Here is a 9,640-nt window from a genome sequence, read left to right as displayed (position 1 = left end):
CTTACTACACCCGCACTACATCTGTACAGACCGCGTCATCTTACTACACCCGTACTACTACATCTGTACAGACCGCGCCATCTTACTACACCCGCACTACTACATCTGTGCAGACCGCGTCATCTTACTACACCCGCACTACTACATCTGTACAGACCTCGCCATCTTACTACATCCGCACTACTACATCTGTACAGACCGCGTCATCTTACTACACCCGCATTACTACATCTGTACAGACCGCGTCATCTTACTACACCCGCACTACTACATCTGTACAGACCGCGGCATCTTACTACACCCGCACTACTACATCTGTACAGACCGTGTCATCTTACTACACCCGCACTACTACATCTGTACAGACCGCGTCATCTTACTACACCCGCACTACTACATCTGTACAGACCGCGTCATCCCCTAATCCCAACTGTAGCCATAACCCTAATCACAACCCTAACCCCAACACACCCCTAACCACAACCCTAACCCCAACACAGCCGTAACCCTAATCCCAACCCTAACCCTAATCCTAACCCTAATCCCAACCCTAATCCCAACCCTAACCACAACTGTAACCCCAACACACCCCTAACCCTATCCGTAACCCTAACCACAAGCCTAATCTTAACCTTATTTCCAACCCTAGCCCTAATTCCAACCCTAACTCTAATTCCAACCCTAACTCTAAGGCTATGTGCCCACGTTGCGGATTCGTGTGAGATTTTTCCGCACGATTTTTGAAAAATCTGCAGGTAAAAGGCACTGCGTTTTACCTGCGGATTTACAGCGGATTTCCAGTGTTTTTTTGTGCGGATTTCACCTGCGGATTCCTATTGAGGAACAGGTGTAAAACGCTGCGGAATTCGCACAAAGAATTGACATGCTGCGGAAAATACAACGCAGCGTTTCTGCACGGAATTTTCCGCACCATGGGCACAGCGGATTTGGTTTTCCATAGGTTTACATGGTACTGTAAACCTCATGGAAAACTGCTACGAATTCGCAGCGGCCAATCCGCTGCGCATCCGCGGCCAATCTGCTGCGGATCCGCAGCCAAATCCGCACTGTGTGCACATGCCCTAACCCTAACCCTAACCCTAACCCTACCCCTAGTTCTAACCCTAACCCTAGTGGAAAAAGAAAAAAAATATTTTCTTTTTTTTATTATTGTCCCTACCTATGGGGGTGATAAAGGGGGGGGGTTATTTATTATTTTTTTATTTTGATCGCTGTGATAGAACCTATCACAGCGATCAAAATGTACTTGTAATGAATCTGCCGGCCGGCAGATTCGGCGGGCGCACTGCGCATGCGCCCGCCATCTTGGAGGATGGCGGCGCCCATGAAGAAGACGGACGGGCACCGGGAGCCTCGGTAAGTATAAGGGGGGGGAGATCGGGGCACGGGGGGGCGTCGGAGCACAGGGGGGTGGCATAGGAGCACGGGGGGATCGGACAGGAGGACGGGGGAGCGGAGCACAGGACGGAGGGGACTACGGGACAGATCGGTGGCTTGGGGGGGGAGATCGGTGGGGTGGGGGGGGGGGCTCACATCAGGGTTTCCAGCCATGGCCGCTGATATTGCAGCATCGGCCATGGCTGGATTGTAATATTTCACCAGTTTTTTAGGTGAAATATTACAAATCGCTCTGATTGGCTGTTTCACTTTCAACAGCCAATCATAGCGATCGTAGCCACGGGGGGGTGAAGCCACCCCCCTGGGCTGAAGTACCACTCCCCCTGTCCCTGCAGATCGGGTGAAATTGGAGTTAACCCTTTCACCCGATCTGCAGGGACGCGATCATTCCATGACGCCACATAGGCGTCATGGGTCGGATTGGCACGGGTTTTCATGACGCCTACGTGGCGTCATGGGTCGGGAAGGGGTTAAGATATATTTATTTCTCATTAGTCTTTTTATATATTAACGATCAACACTAATACATACATATTTCTTATATTCTATTGAAATAATTTTTGTGCATTGTCATCTATGACCGCTGCATTGGGGATACTGCTGGTTATACTTGCAGGATTCTTTGCGGGTGTGTATATACGCACTATATGAATGATTGGAAGGTTACTCCTTTTATATATATATAGTTCTTTGCCACTGTTCCAGTCATACCTGTTGGTTGTCTCTGTATTTTGGTTGCTCCATAATTTTATGTGTGGTATATGGTTTTAGATATGTTCAAAATAAAGTTTGTACTTTTTCATATTTTATGGCCTGGTGTCCATTCTTGGTGTTGATAATAATTATCACTTGGCTTAATTTTGATTAAAGGCGATATTATAGGTGTTAATATAATAAATATGCAAATAATATACAACCAAAATACAGAAAAAATGATGGAAAAATAATTCATAAATATAACAGAAAATACACATAAATTAATAAATGAAACAATAATAAACAAAATTGATAATATAAGATCTTCAAACAAACTCCCCAAATATATAGGAGACTAATCATTTGTTATAGACCATAGACTTCAGTATAATTGATAGTTGCTCCCACAATTAATATATTCTTCAGGAAATGAAGACAAGGGGTTCTTCTTCAGACAAAGGATTAGAACAAACATCGTCCAAGGCCTCACATGCCGAACAGCAGATAGCCTTACTGCTAATTAAAGTAAAGAAGAAGATTGAAAACACACTAAAACATAATTAAGAAGCGGGGTATCACAAGGAAGGTACAAAGCTCAATTTTTCATTCAATCCATCAGGGGACATGGTCCCTAATTCTACTATCCACCTAGATTCAAGTTGTGCTAGGGTCTGGTTGGTATTTCCTCCCCCAATGCCACAATGGACCCTATCAACTCCCCTGACCTTAAACCCTCTTGGGCCAGACTTATGATGTATCTTAACCCCTTTCTGCCATTGGGCGTACTATTCCGTCCATGTGGGGTGGGCCCTAATTCCCAAGGACGGAATACTACGTCCAGCGCACTCGGCTGCGCTCTCGGGGGGAGCGCGGCCGATAGCGGCCGGGTGTCAGCTGCCTATCGCAGCTGACATCCGGCACTATGTGCCAGGAGCGGTCACGGACCGCCCCCGGCACATTAACCCCCAGCACACCGCGATCAAACATGATCGCGGTGTGCCGGCGGTACAGGGAAGCATCGCGCAGGGAGGGGGCTCCCTGCGTGCTTCCCTGAGAACCCCGGAGCAACGTGATGTGATCGCATTGCTGCGAGGGTCTCTTACCTCCTATCCCTGCAGGTCCCGGATCCAGAATGGCCGCGGGGCTGCATCCGGGTCCTGCAGGGATTACTTCCAGGTGCAGACCAGGCTCTGGTAAGCCTGCAGCACTGGAACTGAGTGCTGTGCAAACTGTCAGATCAGCGATCTGTGATGTCCCCCCCTGGGACAAAGTAAAAAGGTAAAAAAAAAAAATTACACATGTGGAAAAAAAAAAAAAAAGAAAAAAAAATTCCTAAATAAAGAAAAAAAAATATTATTCCCATAAATACATTTATTTATCTAAATAAAAAAAATCAAACAATAAAAGTACACATATTTAGTATCGCCGCGTCCAAAACGATCCCACCTATAAAACTATATCACTAGTTAACCCCTTCAGTGAACACCGTAAAAAAAAAAAAAAGCCGAGGCAAAAAAACAGCGCTTTATTCTCATACCGCCAAACAAAAAGTGGAATAACGCGCGATCAAAAAGACGGATATAAATAAGCATGGTACCGCTGAAAACGCCATCTTGTCCCGCAAAAAAAGAGCTGCCATACAGCATCATCAGCAAAAAAATAAAAAAGTTATAGACCTCAGAATAAAGCGATGCCAAAATAATTATTTTTTCTATAAAATAGTTTTTATCGTATAAAAGCGCCAAAACATAAAAAAATGATGTAAATGAGGTATCGCTGTAATCGTACTGACCCGACGAATAAAACTGCTTTATCAATTTTACCAAACGCGGAACGGTATAAACGCCCCCCCAAAAGAAATTCATGAATAGCTGGTTTTTGGTCATTCTGCCTCACAAAAATCGAAATAAAAAGCGATCAAAAAATCTCCTGTGCCTGAACATGTTACCAATAAAAACGTCAACTCATCCCGAAAAAAACAAGACCTCACATGACTCTGTGGACCATAATATGGAAAAATTATAGCTCTCAAAATGTGGTAACGCAAAAAATATTTTTTGCAGTAAAAAGCATCTGTCAGTGTGTGATGGCTGCCAATCATAAAAATCAGCTAAATAACCCGCTATAAAAGTAAATCAAACCCCCCTTCATCACCCCCTTAGTTACGGAAAAATTAAAAAATTTAAAAAATGTATTTATTTCCATTTTCCCGTTAGGGTTAGGGCTAGGGTTAGGGTTAGGGTTGGGGCTAGGGTTAAGGCTACAGTTAGGGTTGGGGCTAAAGTTAGGGTTAGGGTTTGGATTACATTTACAGTTGGGAATAGGGTTGGGATTAGGGTTAGGGGTGTGTCAGGGTTAGGGGTGTGGTTAGGGTTACTGTTGGGATTAGGGTAAGGGGTGTGTTTGGATTAGGGTTTCAGTTATAATTGGGGGGTTTCCACTGTTTAGGCACATCAGGGGCTCTCCAAACGCGACATGGCGTCCGATCTCAATTCCAGCCAATTCTGCGTTGAAAAAGTAAAACAGCGCTCCTTCCCTTCCGAGCTCTCCCGTGCACCCAAACAGGGGTTTACCCCAACATATGGGGTATCAGCGTACCCGGAACACATTGAAGAACAACTTTTGGGGTCCAATTTCTCCTGTTACCCTTGGGAAAATACAAAACTGGGGGCTAAAAAATATTTTTTTGGGGAATTTTTTTTAATTTTATTTTCACGGCTCTGCGTTATAAACTGTAGTGAAACACTTGGGGGTTCAAAGCTCTCACAACACATCTAGATGAGTTCCTTAGGGGGTCTACTTTCCAAAATGGTGTCACTTGTGGGGGGTTTCTACTGTTTAGGTACATTAGGGGCTCTGCAAACGCAATGTGACGCCTGCAGACCAATCCATCTAAGTCTGCATTCCAAATGGCGCTCCTTCCCTTCCGAGCCCTCCCATGCGCCCAAACAGTGGTTCCCCCCCACATATGGGGTATCAGCGTACTCAGGACAAATTGGACAACAACATTTGGGGTCCAATTTCTCCTGTTACCCTCAGGAAAATACAAAACTGGGGGCTAAAAATAATTTTTGTGGGAAAAAATGTTTGTTTTATTTTTTCGGCTCTGCATTATAAACTTCTGTGAAGCCCTTGGTGGGTCAAAGTGCTCACCACACCTCTAGATAAGTTCCTTATGGGGTCTACTTTCCAAAATGGTGTCACTTGTGGGGGTTTCAATGTTTAGGCACATCAGTGGCTCTCCAAACGCAACATGGCGTCCCATCTCAATTCCTGTCAATTTTGCAGTGAAAAGTCAAACGGCACTCCTTCCTTTCCGAGCTCTCCCATGCGCCCAAACAGTGGTTTACCCCCACATATGGGGTATCAGCGTACTCAGGACAAATTGTACAACAACTTTTGAGGTCCAATTTCTTCTCTTACCATTGGAAAAATAAAAAATTGGGGACGAAAAGATAATTTTTGTGAAAAAATATGATTTTTTATTTTTACGGCTCTGCATTATAAACTTCTGTGAAGCACTTGTTGGGTCAAAGTGCTCACCACACCTCTAGATAAGTTCCTTTGGGGGTCTACTTTCCAAAATGGTGTCAGTTGTGGGGGGTTTCAATGTTTAGGCACATCAGGGGCTCTCCAAATGCAACATGGCGTCCCATCTCAATTCCTGTCAATTTTGCATTGAAAAGTCACACGGCGCTCCTTCGCTTCCGAGCTCTGTCATGCGCCCAAACAGTGGTTTACCCCCACATATGGGGTATCGGCGTACTCAGGACAAATTGTACAACAACGTTTGGTGTCCATTTTCTCCTGTTACCCTTGGTAAAATAAAACAAATTGGAGCTAAATTTTGTGTGAAAAAAAGTTAAATGTTCATTTTTATTTAAACATTTCAAAAATTCCTGTGAAACACCTGAAGGGTTAATAAACTTCTTGAATGTGGTTTTGAGCACCTTGAGGGGTGCAGTTTTTAGAATGGTGTCACACTTGGGTATTTTCTATCATATAGACCCCTCAAAATGACTTCAAATAAGATGTGGTCCCTAAAAAAAAAAATTATGTTGTAAAAATGAGAAATTGCTGGTCAACTTTTAACCCTTATAACTCTCTAACAAAAAAAATTTTGGTTCCAAAATTGCACTGATGTAAAGTAGACATGTGGGAAATGTTACTTATTAAGTATTTTGTATGACATATCACTGTGATTTAATTGCATAAAAATTCAAATTTGGAAAATTGCGAAATTTTAAAAATTTTCACAAAATTTCAGTTTTTTTCACAAATAAACGCAGGTAATATCAAAGAAATTTTACCACTATCATGAAGTACAATATGTCATGAGAAAACAATGTCAGAATCACCAGGATCCGTTGAAGCGTTCCAGAGTTATAACCTCATAAAGGGACAGTGGTCAGAATTGTAAAAATTGGCCCAGTCATTAACGTGCAAACCACCCTTGGGGGTGAAGGGGTTAAAGTGTTTGGGTATCGTTTTCAATACTGAAAGGTCATCCACCACTCCCGCCACAATAATATCGCTCACATGTTCTCTGGTCCTGATGCAAAGTTTTCTTGATGTTAGTCCTATATAGACTTTGGAACAGGGACAAACCGCATAATATATAACGTATGATGTACTGCAAGATATATAGCTGGTGACCGCCAAAGACCGAGTCCCATCAGCCGAAGAGAAGGAACTAGCTCTTATTATATTGCCCCTATTGCACGTCAGGCAATCTCCACAGGGGAAACATCCCCATCTTTGTTTACCAGCGCCAAAGGGATTCTTAGTTTTTACTGTATAATGACTTTGAACCAAATGATCTTTCAACTTCTTAGTACGTCTATCTGTCATTAAAGGGGCAGGAGAGATCTCTTTCTGAAGTACAGGGTCTGTCATCAATACTGGCCAGTGTTTCGTAAGGATTTGTCGGATTGAATGCCAACGGCAGTTAAAAGTTGAAATAAATCTAGTTTTTAAATCCTTCTCTTTGGCTGTTCGGACTGGAACTAGAAGTTTATCTCTCGGGGTACATTTTGCCCAACAGTATCCATTCTTAATCATTCTATGGCTATACCCCCTATCCAAAAATCTATTCTCCAAATCTAGGGCCTGTTGTTCAAATTTACTTTCTGTAGAACAAGTGCATTTTGCCCTTAAATACTGGCCAATAGGGATGGCTTTTTTTGTTGCATGTGTGTGTGACGATAACGCATGCAACACCGAATTAACCAATGTTTCCTTGCAAAAAATATCTGTTTGTATAGTTCCATCCGGACTCACAGATATCGAAATATCCAAAAAATCTATCACACTTTTTTCAATTCTGTGCGTCAATTTGATATTATAGGGATTCTGATTAAGTCCTGTCACAAAATTTTCAAAATCAATTTTGGACCCATTCCAAAAAATCAAGAGATCGTCAATATAGCGGAGCCAGCACTGCAAATGAACGGCGGCACATGCACCGTCACAATGGATAACCTCCCTCTCCCAATACCCGAGAAAGAGGTTAGCATATGAGGGCGCGCATGCCGCACCCATGGCAGTGCCGCGCTCCTGCAAATAAAAGCGATCCTTGAAAGTAAAAAAATTATGTTTCAAAACAAAATCCAATAATTCCAAAATCAGTTTGATCAACAAATGGTCCAGATTACTCATTTCAAGAAAAAAACGAACAGCTCTTATCCCATCCTCATGGCCAGAAGACAATGATGGCGCGGTCTGTACAGATGTAGTAGTGCGGGTGTAGTAAGATGACGCGGTCTGTACAGATGTAGTAGTGGGGGTGTAGTAAGATGACGCGGTCTGTACAGATGTAGTAGTGCGGATGTAGTAAGATGACGCGGTCTGTACAGATGTAGTAGTGCGGGTGTAGTAAGATGGCGCGGTCTGTACAGATGTAGTAGTGCGGGTGTAGTAAGATGACGCGGTCTGTTGTGATTTTGCTTTTTGCTCCCTCTAGTGGTCATTAGTGAATTGACTCTGGAGCGTCTGTCTTTTCTTATTTCCTCACCTGGGCCGTTAGTTCAGGGGCGTTGCTATATAAGCTCCCTGGAACTTCAGTTCAATGCCTGGCATCGTTGAAATCAGAGCTAATCTGTTGTGCTCTTGTCCTATGATCCTGGTTCCTGTATTTCAAGCTAAGTCTGCTTCCTTGCTTTTTGCTTTTGTTTTGTTTGGTATTTTTGTCCAGCTTGTTCCTATCTGTATCCTGACCTTTGCTGGAAGCTCTAGGGGGCTGGTGTTCTCCTTGAATCTCTGGTTCTGCTTGAATCTCCAGCGTGGATTTTTATAGGGTTTTTGTTGACCAGATAAGTTATCTTGCTATTTTCTGCTATTAGTAAGCTGGCCTCTCTTTGCTGAACCTGGTTCATTTCTGTGTTTGTCATTTCCTCTTACCTCACCGTTATTATTTGTGGGGGGCTTGTATCTTGCTTTGGGGTCCCTTTCTCTGGAGGCAAGAGAGGTCTTTGTTTTCTTCTCCTAGGGGTAGTTAGATTCTCCGGCTGGCCCGAGTCATCTAGAGATCACCGTAGGCATGATCCCCGGCTACTTCTAGTGTTGGCGTTAGGAGTAGCTATTTGGTCAACCCAGTTACCACAGCCCTATGAGCTGGATTTTTGTATCTCGCAGACTTAAACGTTCCTCTGAGACCCTGTCCACTGGGGTCATAACAGCGGTCTGTACAGATGTAGTGCGGGTGTAGTAAGATGACGCGGTCTGTACAGATGTAGTAGTGCGGGTGTAGTAAGATGACGCGGTCTGTACAGATGTAGTAGTGCAGGTGTAGTAAGATGGTGCGGTCTGTACAGATGTAGTAGTGCGGGTGTAGTAAGATGACGCGGTCTGTACAGATGTAGTGCGGGTGTAGTAAGATGACGCGGTCTGTACAGATGTAGTGCGGGTGTAGTAAGATGATGCGGTCTGTACAGATGTAGTAGTGCGGGTGTAGTAAGATGGTGCGGTCTGTACAGATGTAGTAGTGCGGGTGTAGTAAGATGACGCGGTCTGTACAGATGTAGTGCGGGTGTAGTAAGATGACGCGGTCTGTACAGATGTAGTAGTGCGGGTGTAGTAAGATGACGCGGTCTGTACAGATGTAGTAGTGCAGGTGTAGTAAGATGGCGCGGTCTGTACAGATGTAGTAGTGCGGGTGTAGTAAGATGACGCGGTCTGTACAGATGTAGTGCGGGTGTAGTAAGATGGCGCTGTCTGTACAGATGTAGTGCGGGTGTAGTAAGATGGCGCTGTCTGTACAGATGTAGTAGTGAGGGTGTAGTAACATGACGCGGTCTGTACAGATGTAGTGCGGGTGTAGTAAGATGGCGCGGTCTGTACAGATGTAGTGTGGGTGTAGTAAGATGGCGCAGTCTGTACAGATGTAGTAGTGCGGGTGTAGTAAGATGGCGCGGTCTGTACAGATGTAGTAGCACGGGTGTAGTAAGATGGCGCGGTCTGTACAGATGTAGTAGTGCGGGTGTAGTAAGATGACGCGGTCTGTACAGATGTAGTAGTGCGGGTGTAG

Source organism: Ranitomeya variabilis, chromosome 2 (assembly GCF_051348905.1).
Source record: "Ranitomeya variabilis isolate aRanVar5 chromosome 2, aRanVar5.hap1, whole genome shotgun sequence".
Taxonomy (NCBI): Eukaryota; Metazoa; Chordata; class Amphibia; order Anura; family Dendrobatidae; genus Ranitomeya; species Ranitomeya variabilis.
Note: the sequence above shows the minus strand (reverse complement) of the source record.